This window comes from Dermacentor variabilis, chromosome 1 (genome assembly GCF_050947875.1).
Source record: "Dermacentor variabilis isolate Ectoservices chromosome 1, ASM5094787v1, whole genome shotgun sequence".
NCBI classification, from domain to species: Eukaryota; Metazoa; Arthropoda; class Arachnida; order Ixodida; family Ixodidae; genus Dermacentor; species Dermacentor variabilis.
The window spans coordinates 239,795,189-239,807,634 of NC_134568.1; the positions used below are offsets into that span (position 1 = coordinate 239,795,189).

At 44.9% G+C, this 12,446-nt stretch overlaps 1 protein-coding gene across 1 annotated transcript in view; it reads left to right on the forward strand.

Annotated features, from left to right (window-relative positions):
- Positions 1 to 12,446, forward strand: part of LOC142560215 (dopamine receptor 2-like) — a 409,339-nt gene that overhangs the window by 74,544 nt on the left and 322,349 nt on the right. The window lies entirely within an intron of this gene.

Sequence of the window (12,446 nt, forward strand, 5' to 3'; positions counted from 1 at the left end):
CTGGAAATGCCAAACGACGTGGAGTGAACAAAACGCGCTGTCAACGTCCGCGCGAGCCAGAAATAAAGCATAATTTCGTAAAACTGTTGCGGCACGCACAGCATCACGTTTGCTGAAATGGCGCTCACTCATAGCCGCGTACTGTTTGCAAAGGGGCAAGAGGGGGAGATTTGACGCTAGGTGGCTAGTGCTCCCTGGTTAACAGTACCGTGACGTTACCTACTGCAAGAAACTTGCGAAGACAAACCGGTTGATTGAAGCATCCACAAGATCCTAGGATAGCTTGAACTTGTAGTGCTACGCTCACGCTACCGCAGCGCGTTTACTCCATGGTCGAGCTTGGTTTGCGGAGCTTAATTTCACTTGGCTAAGATTTTCGGACAGTCGGCACTTTCAGTAGTCAAACTTTCTTTCTTTCCCAGCTAATTAAGAAAAAGACCTTTGCTTTTTCCAAATAGGCTTCAAGCACTTTACATTCTGCATGTGCTGCAGCAACGTGCCTCCTTATTTCTCGAGCCAAGTGGCAACGTGCGCGCCCGCTAACAACAACGCGAAGGAAATGGCCATGGTCGCCTCTCAGCAGCGGGAAAAGACTGATTTTCACCATTAGCTTGCCCCTCTAGTTAATCGGCTGGCAAGTTGCAGTGATACATGCAAAAAAAAAAGAAATTGAAATTGGCGGACACGCAGCCCTGCCATTGCATCAGCGTGTGGTGAACAGAAACTGACCCGGGCGTGAGGTGGGGTTGGCCCTCAGTGTTGTACGAGTTTTGCGATATGCGCCGCGACATATGCGGGTAATTTGCACCAGCTGTATTTAGGTGAGCGTCACAGGCACACCTGTCTCCTCTTTCTCTTTTTTTTTCTAAAGTAAGGGAAGGTTGGGGGGTGGGGGGTGGGGTAATTTTGAACGTCTTCTCACTACTTGTGTGCACGTTTTCATTGTTGGTGACCTGCCTGGTGCAACAAAACAAATATGGACACATGCTGGTCAATTTTTTGTGTTTATTTCATAAACTATTCTGTGTTCATAGGCTGCTTCTTTCGTTGGTGATACTAACATGCACGTGCAGTTTATCATGTGAGCGCAACGCTTGCAAGGGCCGAGAGAGAGAACTAAACTTTTATTTTCCGAAACGGTAAACCGAGTCAGAACCCGGTTCACCCTAGGTGGGAGGATTCCTCATTCCAAGAACCCTCTGGCTTGGGCTGCCTCTTTGGCCCGGGCGACGAGACTGCGTTGGTCGTCCAGGTCATCGGAGGAAAGCTTGGCCTCCCACGTTTCGGTTATCGTATGGATCTGCGGTGAGTTGGGAAGGCAGTTTTTTTAAGGAAACACAATGCAACTGCAAGTGCCCTCTTTCTCGCCTTGATGCGCAGTGTTTGTAAACGTACTGTAGCATGGTAACTTAGAAAAAATAATTATTTACTTTTTGGAGCATACCCTTAGTTTAGTCAGTATAAATCAGGCGCATACCCTTCGTTTGCTTAGTAACAATCAACTAATCGCTGGGCTGTACTTTGAGACTTGAAGGCAGCCCTGCAGTGCCTTTGGTCAGGTTTTCATTACGGGTCCCATAAATAACTTTTGTTATCAATGCGTGACACACACCACCAGACAATCGGAAGAGGTGAAAATATCGTGGTTACCGCGCCACTGGCTACCAGATCATTGCGCTATCGTGGGCAACGATCATGCTGACAAGGCTGCTCGCAGCACATGAAGGAGCGTATTCGGTTTCATTTCTTAGAACGGCTGCTCAGAACGGACGCGGCATGACACCTTTACGAGCTTGTCCGTGGCATGACTTTGCAGCGATCGCGTTCAGCGAATCTCACCCACAATCACCTGTCTGGCTCCCCCTCCCCCATGCAAGTGTGCTTGTTTATGGCTAGTCTTCACACTGTGAAATAAACCTACTCTGTCACTAGAACCTAGATGTTGCGCTCACGTATGAGTACCAAGTACGAGCACCCACTCATACTTGATTTGAAGGAGTGAGAAAAAACAAAAAAGGAAGGAAAGCCAGCAAGGTCAACCAGGCTGCCGCTTTGCCATTTTACGCAAGGGTAGGAGAGTTCATAGATAAAGCGAAATAAAGAAAAGAGAGAGAACACTGAAGGTACACTCATCGGGACATGCATATACAGACTACAAAGCAGTCACTGAGATCTGTCAGCTTAAATAACTGCAGCGCGGCACCGTAAAATAATTTTTAGCCCAAACGATCGAGCGTGGTTGGAGTAGAAGGCGCTTGTCGTCGGAACGGGGACTTTATACATTTACGTCACATGTTTCAACGTTTGGAGCATTCTGTGAAGGGTAGTTACAAAGAAAGAGGGAGTAAATGGTACATATAGCACCATAATGCTCAATTTCGGCAAAGGTGCACAAATGTAGTAATATAAACAACACAAACAACTTTTTACGGAGACGAATATTCAAAGAATAATTAGGCAGAGAATGTAAGAAAGAAAACAAACAAACTTTATACAGCTCATTTCTAAAAACTATTGGGTCACGTATTTGAACCATACTATCTGAAAGTCCCTTCCAAATTTTAATCGCAAGAAGCAAAGGTGAATTGCTGAATGCTTGCGTTCGGCCAAACGGACGTTGAAAATATATATCTATATTTAAGCAGCCCTAAGTGCGATATGACCGCACAAATGGCATTGTGGTTGGATGGTAACTGTATATTATTTTGTGCAGTAAGAAGTGCGGTGTCTCTACAAGGCTGTAAGCATCAAAGTGACAGTGACAATTTCATTTTTTTAACCGGCATTCTACGTAAGCTACTCGAGCACATCATCATTTCTGATGTAGAAAGTAATAATTCGTGTGTCAACCACGGAAGGTTCGGTGTCAAATGAATACTAAAGTAATTATAGCACGCTGTATATCTAAGAGTCCAGTGTTATTATGGGAATTAGTGAAGAGGGAGTTACAGTGTTTGCAGCTAAAAGTCATAGTTTTGGGTTTGTCAGTATAGAATCTCTGTTGTAATTGAGAGCAATAAAGCGTGCAGCGTGATTCTGGACAGCTTCGAGAGATTTGACAAGGCAGTCCCGATGAGGTGACAAGGCTGGAGATGCGTATTCGAGCTATGGGCACTCGAAAGATTTGTAAGCGAGCTTACCTGCCGATGTAGGTGTGCTGTGAATATTTTATTTGAAGTATAGCCTAATGTTTGCGATGATTTTGCTGTTATTTTTGTCGGCCATGGAAGGTTTTGTCTCAAATGAATACCAAAGAATTTATAGCGCGCTGTAGCTGAGAGCGCAGTATTGTTAAGGGAATAAGTAAAAAGGAAATTGGAGTTTTTGCGGCTAAAAGTACTACTTTTGCGATTGTCACTATTTAGAATCGTTTGACATGACGCACACCATTATATAAGGTGGTCGAGGTTTTGCTAAGGTGCGCTATGATCACAGCTAGAATGGATTTTTTTGTGCAACACACATTCATCAGTTAACAATATGACTTCTGACCTCATTTGGGATTGTAAGTCTTTAATGAATATGAGGAACAATAGAGGACCTAAAACACTCCCTTTAGGGGTGATGGACAAAACTTCAATAAAGGAAGATTGAGCTTTACCGACATCTGTGAATTGTTTTTGAAATTCCAAAGGTTTCGGAGCGAGGAAGCAGCTAAGGTATTTAGGCGAAGTGACGAAAGTTTATCTATTAAGGCTAAACCCCATTAGCGCGATTTTGTGCGCGACAGCGACGAGCGACGGGTTTGCGCGACGGATCAGGCCGTCGCTTGAACAGATCGCTCGGTCTTGTCGCGCGGTCGCTCGGTTTTGCAAATCTAGAATTCGTCGCTCGTCGCCCGGAAGTGCTATGAGCGACTAGCCAATAGCGCAAAGCCGGAACTGGATGTACGTAACTCCAGTACTTCCGATTGTCGCACGGAACGAGCAAACGATTGAATTTTTATAGGTGCAAGGATAAGAACCTACTGCAAGACTTTCAGAAATATTTTATGCTGCTTTTTACAGTAAAATACATCAACTTAAGTTAATAAAGCACGCGTCACGCTAGTTTCGGCGCCTATATTGCTGTTCTCATACCGGCAACACTGGGGAGACGTCGCTCGAAGTCATCGCTCGCATGGGGTGCAACTTGTAGGCAACGAGCGAACGCGACAGCCATCTCCATCGCGTCGCCTGTCGCTGTCGCGTGCAAGATCGCTTGCATGGGGTGTATACTTTAGGCAACAGTGAGCGACATTGTCAGATTCGTTATAAAAGTCCATGAATATGCAGTCAGTCTGAGAGTTTTCATCGAAGTTACGGAATAGATTGTTAGTAAATTCTATTGACTGTGTCTTGCATGAGGAACCTTTTCTGAACGCATCCTGGTTTGCGAAAATTGAATTATTAATTTTTAATGACTGGTGACATTAGAAATGATGATGTGTTCGATTAACTTACGTGGAATGCTATAGTTGATATCTGTCGCTCATTACAAACTTTTCTTTAATATGCACATTTATGGGCTGGGATCACTTTACTGATTTTCCAATCATATGGAATTTCCCTGGGAACAAAGACAGCTGGCAGATTGACGAGATGATTATGCTTCGTAGCACACCTGCTTGCTTAAGAAGTTTAGTGTTAATGCCATCAACTCCGGATGAAGTGTATATTTCTAATTTGTTAATTAATGACGCAATTCGTTCGGGTGTAACATTAATGTGTTGATAGGTAACTTCAGGTGGAAAGACCACGTTTAAGTAGTCTTCGTTTGTAGACAGAGATACGAAGTAGTCGTTGAATACGGATGGACATGGCCTCTGCGGGATCACATTGCAGTCGTTGTGAGGCAGTCAGATCGGGCCCCTCGTTTTCGAGTGTGAAATTATTTTCCAGAATTTCGTAAGGTTATTACTAAATAAATATTGTAGATCGTATGATACTAACTTATTTTCAGCCCGGCAGCTAGCACTTCAATACTGTTATTCGGAGGCTTTATGTCGCGCCATCGAAGCTGGCGGGCCCAAGTTCTTGGTATTTATATAAAGGCGTCGCTTCTTGTTTCGGAGTGTGTGGAGAGATTCAGTGAATCATGGCTTGGATATGTTAACACTAATGGACGTCCGTGCAATGTGATCACGTGCCTGTTGTATTCTTATTTCTTTGAATAATGTACAGTTTAAATGAACTGACATGAGCGAAAATAGGAAAAAAATGTGGTGACAGAAATGTTCAATGCCGCAGTTAATGGTTTCAAAGTCAGCTTTTTATGATTTAGTATGCATTAAGGCGCAGTGAGGCGCGAAAAAACTGTATTTGAAGGGTTAATAGAACCATCTTGAACTGAAACCACTGAAACCATCTTGACATGACAGAAGACCGGTTCTTTCCGGAGGTGGGATAAAATGAGGCCAAAGATGTTATTTCCGCGCGTGGGTGGGTTACGCAAAAGGGAAGGTTTGTGCGCTTCTCACGCCCGCAACTGCCGCGTGGAGGCGTTCCACCCGGGCTAGAATAGAGATTTCTGAACGCCACACCAAACCGCAATAGACATATTATTTTGCATAGCAGCGAAAGAGGCCTACTGGTACCTGCAGCTTCAAGGAAGCATCCAGAATTCCCGGACAAGAGACGTTCGAGAAGGTTGAAGCTCTCATCAGAGTGGCGTTACGAACCAGTCATATGTTTTTTTGTTTTTGTTTTTTTTTTGGTCAAGAGAACTCAGATTACTGGTTGAGAGAGAATAGAGGTCACAGATGACAGAGAATACCTTTGTCGCAGGCTCCCGCTGTTGACAAGGTATTCGAACTGTCTGGGACTGTTGCGAGGGGACCGTGCAGTACGGTCACTGTAGAAATTACCACCTATGACGCAATTACCCGGCAGCCACTGAAACACGATATTGCGGCCCTGATCGACAGCATAATGGTGAACCTCTAAAATGAAAAACTTTAACAGGCGGTAAGTCCCGCGACGCAGGCTTGACATAGCGCTCTGCAGAGCTGTCTTGGAATAACAAGACTTCTGGGTGGCTCTTCTGTAACATAATTAATCTTGCTAAGAAGAGCGGCAAGGCCAGTTGGTTGCAATGGCCGACTAGAAGTAGACTCGAAATAGCGCTTATTGCGATGCCCGTTATTGCCGAAGAACAATACAACGCATCCTATGCGACTCCCCTTTTCCTTCTAATATCAAGGATATGCCGAACGCACCACCATTAAACAGCTAGCTTAAAGGCGTTTCGCTGGGAACAAGCCGCTCAGAGCAAAATCACTTTCGTGAGTTGCAAGGACAACCGGACTGATTGAACAACTATGAGGCTGTGCTGCCTGTTCATTTGCGTCTCCGCCGTGCCCAAACACCGTCCTGTATCCTCCTTTCTGTCATTTCTCTCTCTTTTCTCCCCTCCATCTGTTTATGACGGGCACCCACGCTCAGTAAGAGTTAAACTATGTGCGTCCAGTTTCCCTCAATACCTATGTTTTGCTACAATCCGCAGTTAGAAAAAAACCTATGGACTGCGCTCGAACTCACTAAAAAACTGCCAGGTTTTGTAAACATTGAGAGATTGAAGAAAAAGTACGAAGTCTCACCAATTGTTGCGATATAATTAGTAATGTTGTTAGTAATGAACTAGCAGTCGAATTGGCCAAACGTGCACACGAATAGGGAGAATATACCATTGCGCTGTTCGGTCACGACGTTGGACGTATACTACAAAAACTCTGAGAAAATAATCTGCGGCATGATTCGATGAAGACGCCAAAAGCTCCATTTTTGTATATACCGTAAACCGTGGACTGAAATTCTGTCTTTACGTAAGTGGCCAGGAAGTGTACATACCTTATTCCACCGCTTTCATCTTGGTCTTTCTTAACTACGAGCACTTTCTTTTTAAAATACAGCGTGCAAGCTCCTCGACTCGGCCAATTCAACGGCAGTTCAGTATAGAGTACTACATGTGTTGCTCCCTATAGGCGCACCAACATCAAAAGCTACGCTACAAACTTAGGCCGTTGGGCAACGTACCATTCATTACCACTTGTAACAATATTTCGACCATGATAATTGGTCTTTGGAGTGGTCTTTAAATGGTAGCATCTATTGCAGTGCAATTTATTAGTGCAGAAATACATCTGGTCGAAATTCAGGTACGATTTCATGTCCACTGACTCGCGTTTGTTGTTTCGTTTTTTTTTTCTCTCTCTTTATTTTATTTTGTCTTGCATATGCTAGTATTTGTGCTTCTCAAAATGCCCTTTGTGTTATTTTTGATAAAATTTACGTACATTTAGGGAAACTTATATTTCCTCATTAGTGAAATGGAGCGGCTGGATGCGTACTGTTTCCACTCCCTCCAAGTTGCACCCCCTTTACTTATATACCTCTACCTCAAAAACAAGAAGTTGCATTGATTAATATCAATCCTTAGGGAATGCGAGAGTCGAGCTTAAGCATGTATAACCTTTCATATTGAAAGCCGCCAGAAGAATCACTAGGTTCCGCGAATAATAAGAGACACTTTCTCGCAAATTATTTACTTTCTATCGTCGGGAAAACTGAGACGCATATCTGAGGGGTTCTTTTCTGGGTGTCTCATCAGGAACAGTTTGTTAAAAAGCCAAGGAGCTTCCAAAGGTACCACGGTCGTATTCTAAGAAGAAACCTAAAACCTAATAAACTTAAGCACAAGAAGTAGTGTTTTGTTGCTAGTGATAGGTTTTATAGAATTGTACGAGTCGCCGAGAAGTGCGTGAACGTTGAGGATTTCTTATGAACCCTAAATTGAGTCGAAAATTCCCCCCCCCTCACTCCCCCTGTCAGGGTGTACCAAAAGCAGAGCATATGCCACGCCGAAAACTGTAGCACAAGCTGGATTGCGATGAAAAACTGTCCTTGTGTTCGATCCAAAGAGGAACTGACATCACATGAAACGAACCCACTGACTACCTAGCAGCGGTGACATAAAGATTCGGAATCTCGTCCGGTGATGTTATCGTTTCCGGAGCAGTTGGCGTCTTGACAGCGTAAAAAAAATTGATTCTCTGCGTCCATTTGACTCTCGGTAAGTGCAATGGTATCGATCCTTTACAAAGTGGACGCACATCATCGATACCTTTTCCATCTCCCGTTTCCAAGACTCACCGATAGCCTTCTGCATCGATTGCGTCTCCGTGCAGTCCACAGGCGTGTGTTTGTCCGGCTTACTCCTGGAGTCGTGACGAAGGGGACATGCGTCGTCTACTCCTGAAGTCTATAAAAAAAGAGCTATGGGGCACCTAAGCAATTCTTATGATGCGTAAATGCGAAAACATTATTCGTCGCTGAGTGTGTCGCTGAGTTATATCGCTGAGTTTAGTGTTGCGGCAAAGTGTGGCCGAGTTTAGCCGCTGCAGCTCGCCGCGCTCGCTCCGCAGCCGCTCGCTCTGCCTTTCGCGTTGTCGGGGGTTTGGGTGGCGAACGTTGTTTCGCTGCAGCAGCTCGCTTCACGCGTTTCGCTGCATTGCGATGGTCTCGTAGTTTGTCGGCAGTGAAGTGGCGCCTCAGGCCACATTTTGCTGTCTTGTCTGATGATGTAGACGCCAGCGATTCAGGTTGGGTAATTTGACGACGGCTGCAAATCGAGACCGTCCCATAGAGAAGCATTGAATTTCTCTGAATTGCTACTCGAGAGCTACAACGTACTTCTCACGTATTATGTTTCTGCAAACTTTCGGGGCAGTAGGCTAGGCCGCCAAGCCACACATAAAGCCTCGTGGGGGCGCTACGGGCGCCAGCACAAGGCTGATTTACGAACGTGTAGATATAAGGGCTCAGCTGAAACACCAATGCATTTCGACGGACTCTGCGGAAATTAATATCTCGGAACTGGCGCTGTCCAGAAAATTTGTTCTAAGGGGATACGCTCATCAGTGGCTATAACTCAGAGGCTATAATTCGTAGATTGACATGTGCGGCGCAAATTATTGAATTAAAAAGTTAATTAGCATAATTACGTAATTTATTCCACTGCACAATTTGATTTTGAACAACAACAACAACAACAATAATAATAATAATAATAATAATAATAATAATAATAATAATAATAATAATAATATCAACCATTTGAATAACGTATTTAAAACGGGGTAGAAGTTCCCTGCCTAGTACATCTCATAACGGTGTAGGCCTAATAGCTGCGATTTGTAGTGGTTAGTAATGTCAGTAACACATGGTGCTTGAATGAGGCACGTCGTTCGAAGTGCAAAAAATATTTTTGGACGTACGTCTGGTTGACCTCCCTACCTTTCCTTCCTTTCTTTTCATCTTCCTCCTTCCTCCTTACTTTTTCTTCAAACAAAAGGTTTCCAAGAGATGCTGACTGCCACGACGTACCTCATAACGGGCATAATCAGATTCCTCTATGATTTCATCTTTTTACTTTTTAGTGCAGCTACATAATCGTGAAGATAAAACAGTCGGCGCGCCCGCCTCCCCAAAAGACATTGCCTTCCTTTGTCTCAGGATTTAGAGGCCTTTGGATCCCGAAGCCGCTACGCACGAGAAACACCGAGGATAGACTGCTACACATTCTTAGCGATTTCACGACGCCCAGTTAAATATGACAGGAAGATGGAGATTAAGGAGAGTATATAAGATGTCGAAGAAGCTTTCAGGCTTGAAACGTCGCAGAACGCAAAGAGAGTTTCGAATGACCTCAAAAATTCTGCATGAGCAACAAAAACTAATCTCCTTAATGAGTGCTGAGACAGGCTAACCTGGGTAAGTTCGCATTAATCTGCCGCGACCTTCGAGGCGCAGTAGAGGCGGAGGTGCTACTTAGTATGCAGGATAATTGCCCGAAAAGTTCGCACTGTACTCATCTTGGGTATAACGGGAGGGGGGCAGGGTCTTGTATAGCGGGCTAGAAGCTTGGTTACCAGAAACCGCCTGCGAATTTCGTCGGTCGTTGCGCTTTCACTCCAACGCTTTCGATGGAGGACAAGTGCCCCTCCGCAAACGCGGCTCAAAAATTGCAATTTCGCTTTGTTTTATTTTCACTAAGTAAGGTTCTGGACAGGAGCAGCACTTAGTCTCCGCATTGGTAGTGACTCATTACGTTAATCTTGACGTAGACCAGCAGTTTTCTTTAGCCATAGTTTCTTTTTGTTGTAGGATCTGTCGCACGTTGCTCGTCGCGAAGGTTATTTGCATAAGAAAGCTGACTAATCAGAAAACGCAGGAGCAAGGAGCTCAGTGGCACGGACTTCTGTAGACGGAGGTCAACTGAACATTTCACACTGTTAGTCAGTTTTTAACAGGCACAAAATATTTTTATCAATCTATTCATAACGGTAAGCTCATCTTAAAGCGCAGGAAAAAGGCGTGAGTTGAATTATTTCAGAACGTTCACCATTTTGCTGAATAATTCCAAACATGAGCTCAGGCTATTCAGTGTACTTCAGCGAACGAGAAAACTTAGGACAGCAGAACAGATGCCAGCAGTAGCAAGTGCGCTATCAGCAGTCTTGGAAGATGTGAACAGAGAAAAACAAGAGAGAAAAAAGTTTTAGGAACGTTTAGATATGGCATGCAGGATGCAATTGACAAGCCTGTGCTTAAACCTTGTTCCAGGTGAGTGGGACGAATACTACCGGAACACGCTTACTGCGTTAAAGGGGAAGATTTCAAAGCCCTGGTCAGCAGCGGAGGTCTAGCTCTAATGGTCCATTGGCGTGCAGTTTTATGCGAGACGTTCATTTGCTGCGCGTTTTTCAGAGCTCCCGCACAATCGTGGCATTCGTTTTTCTGTATCCATCCGGATGTGGATAGAGTGCGCCTTGGCGTGCATAGGAGGTCACCACCGCTCAGGCTGGCCGCTGCTACTGTAAATTTCGGGCACGAAACATCTGACGTGTAAGCGGCCGGTGAGCAGAGCAACTACATATAAATAAATCTCGAGTCACTTCTGAGAACTTTACAGCTTGCTAGCATTCCTGTTCTGTGGAAAATTCTTGCTTTGTAACCTAGATAATCTCTGAGAACAGCCTGAGCCAGTAAAGCAATGCCCTTTTCATGTGCATGTTTGAGCAGTAAAGACGTGCTTTGATGTCAGCAGCAAATCGTCTTGATCGTCTTTTCGGTGAAAAACTATTGCTTGGGCCATGGGGCAACGTGTCATTACTGCGATCTCCTCTAAAAGTCGGTGGTGACGTCCCGGGTCCTAACCTCGTCTAGTTGTTTCGGGCCACATATGAGCCAGTCTTCTGTCTCTTCCTCCTTCGTGCGGTCGTTGACACTTTCCTTAAATGAGATTGCTCGTGGATGTATTAACAACAGTTCCTCCACTGCCCCTCGCTCTTGAATTAAATCGCTGGCTTCCGACGCCAAGATCGCTACGGTGACACGCTTCCACTTCGCCGGCTGTGCCATTACTTCCTGATAGAGAGCGCGGCAAGCCACGCCCATGCCAGGCATAGGTCTTCTGGATGCCCGCTGGCTTTGAACCTGCCCGGCTTCCCTCGGCATAGCCGTCGATTACTGCACAACGTGTACAAGGCGGCCAATTTGGGAAAAGCGCGTTGGTGATTCGGTCCCGAGGTACAGTGGGGCCTCACCTCTTGTAGGGAGCGTGAAGTTTGTTTCGTCCTCTCTTTACTGTGAACCTTGCCATGGCGATGCTGTCGTTCCTGATTATGAATGGCCGGATAAGGGCCAACTAAATATAACTCCGCGTTGAGTTCGTCTCTGCATTCATATGTTGGCACTTATCTCATTAAATTAAATTCTAGGGTTGTACGCTTCAAATTCACGACCAGATTATGAAGCAAACCGCAGTAAGGGGGGGGGGGAGGAGATCTTCATTAATTTTGACCTCCTGGGGTTCTTTGACGCGCACCACATGCACGGTACAGGAACGTTTTCGGACTCTGCCACCATCACAGTGCAGCCGCTTTGTGGCACTTTGACAGGGAACTTACACTGGCTAACCTCCGTGTCTTTCATTCCCTTTTCTCTCTCTCTCTCTCTTTCTCTTAGTCAAGTGTTGGGTGTTGATCTTTGTGCATGTTGTCTATCGGTGTTGTGAACTGTACACATCATTTCAATTTTCATCTTATCCATCTGAAGTGCCGTGCTAGGCATGCGGCCAAGCATGCATTGCATGGTACTCCAGATGTATAATGAATCCCCGTGATATAATGACTCTCCAGGATTCAATAAATCTATATATATATATATATATATCTCGCGCGCTTTTCTTTAAAGAAGCGCACCTTCTTCCGTGGTTGAAGGGAATGTCCTTGAACCAGCTGTATTGCACTCATTAAAGTGATTGCAGATGAAATAAAGTACGGAGACAACACGCCCTGTGCGGACACGACGTTCTGCATAGACGATTTCGCACGCGCGATAACAGCAGCGATCATGTAGCCCCAAGAAACATCCCTTCACATGATTTATTAGTCAACTATGCCCAAA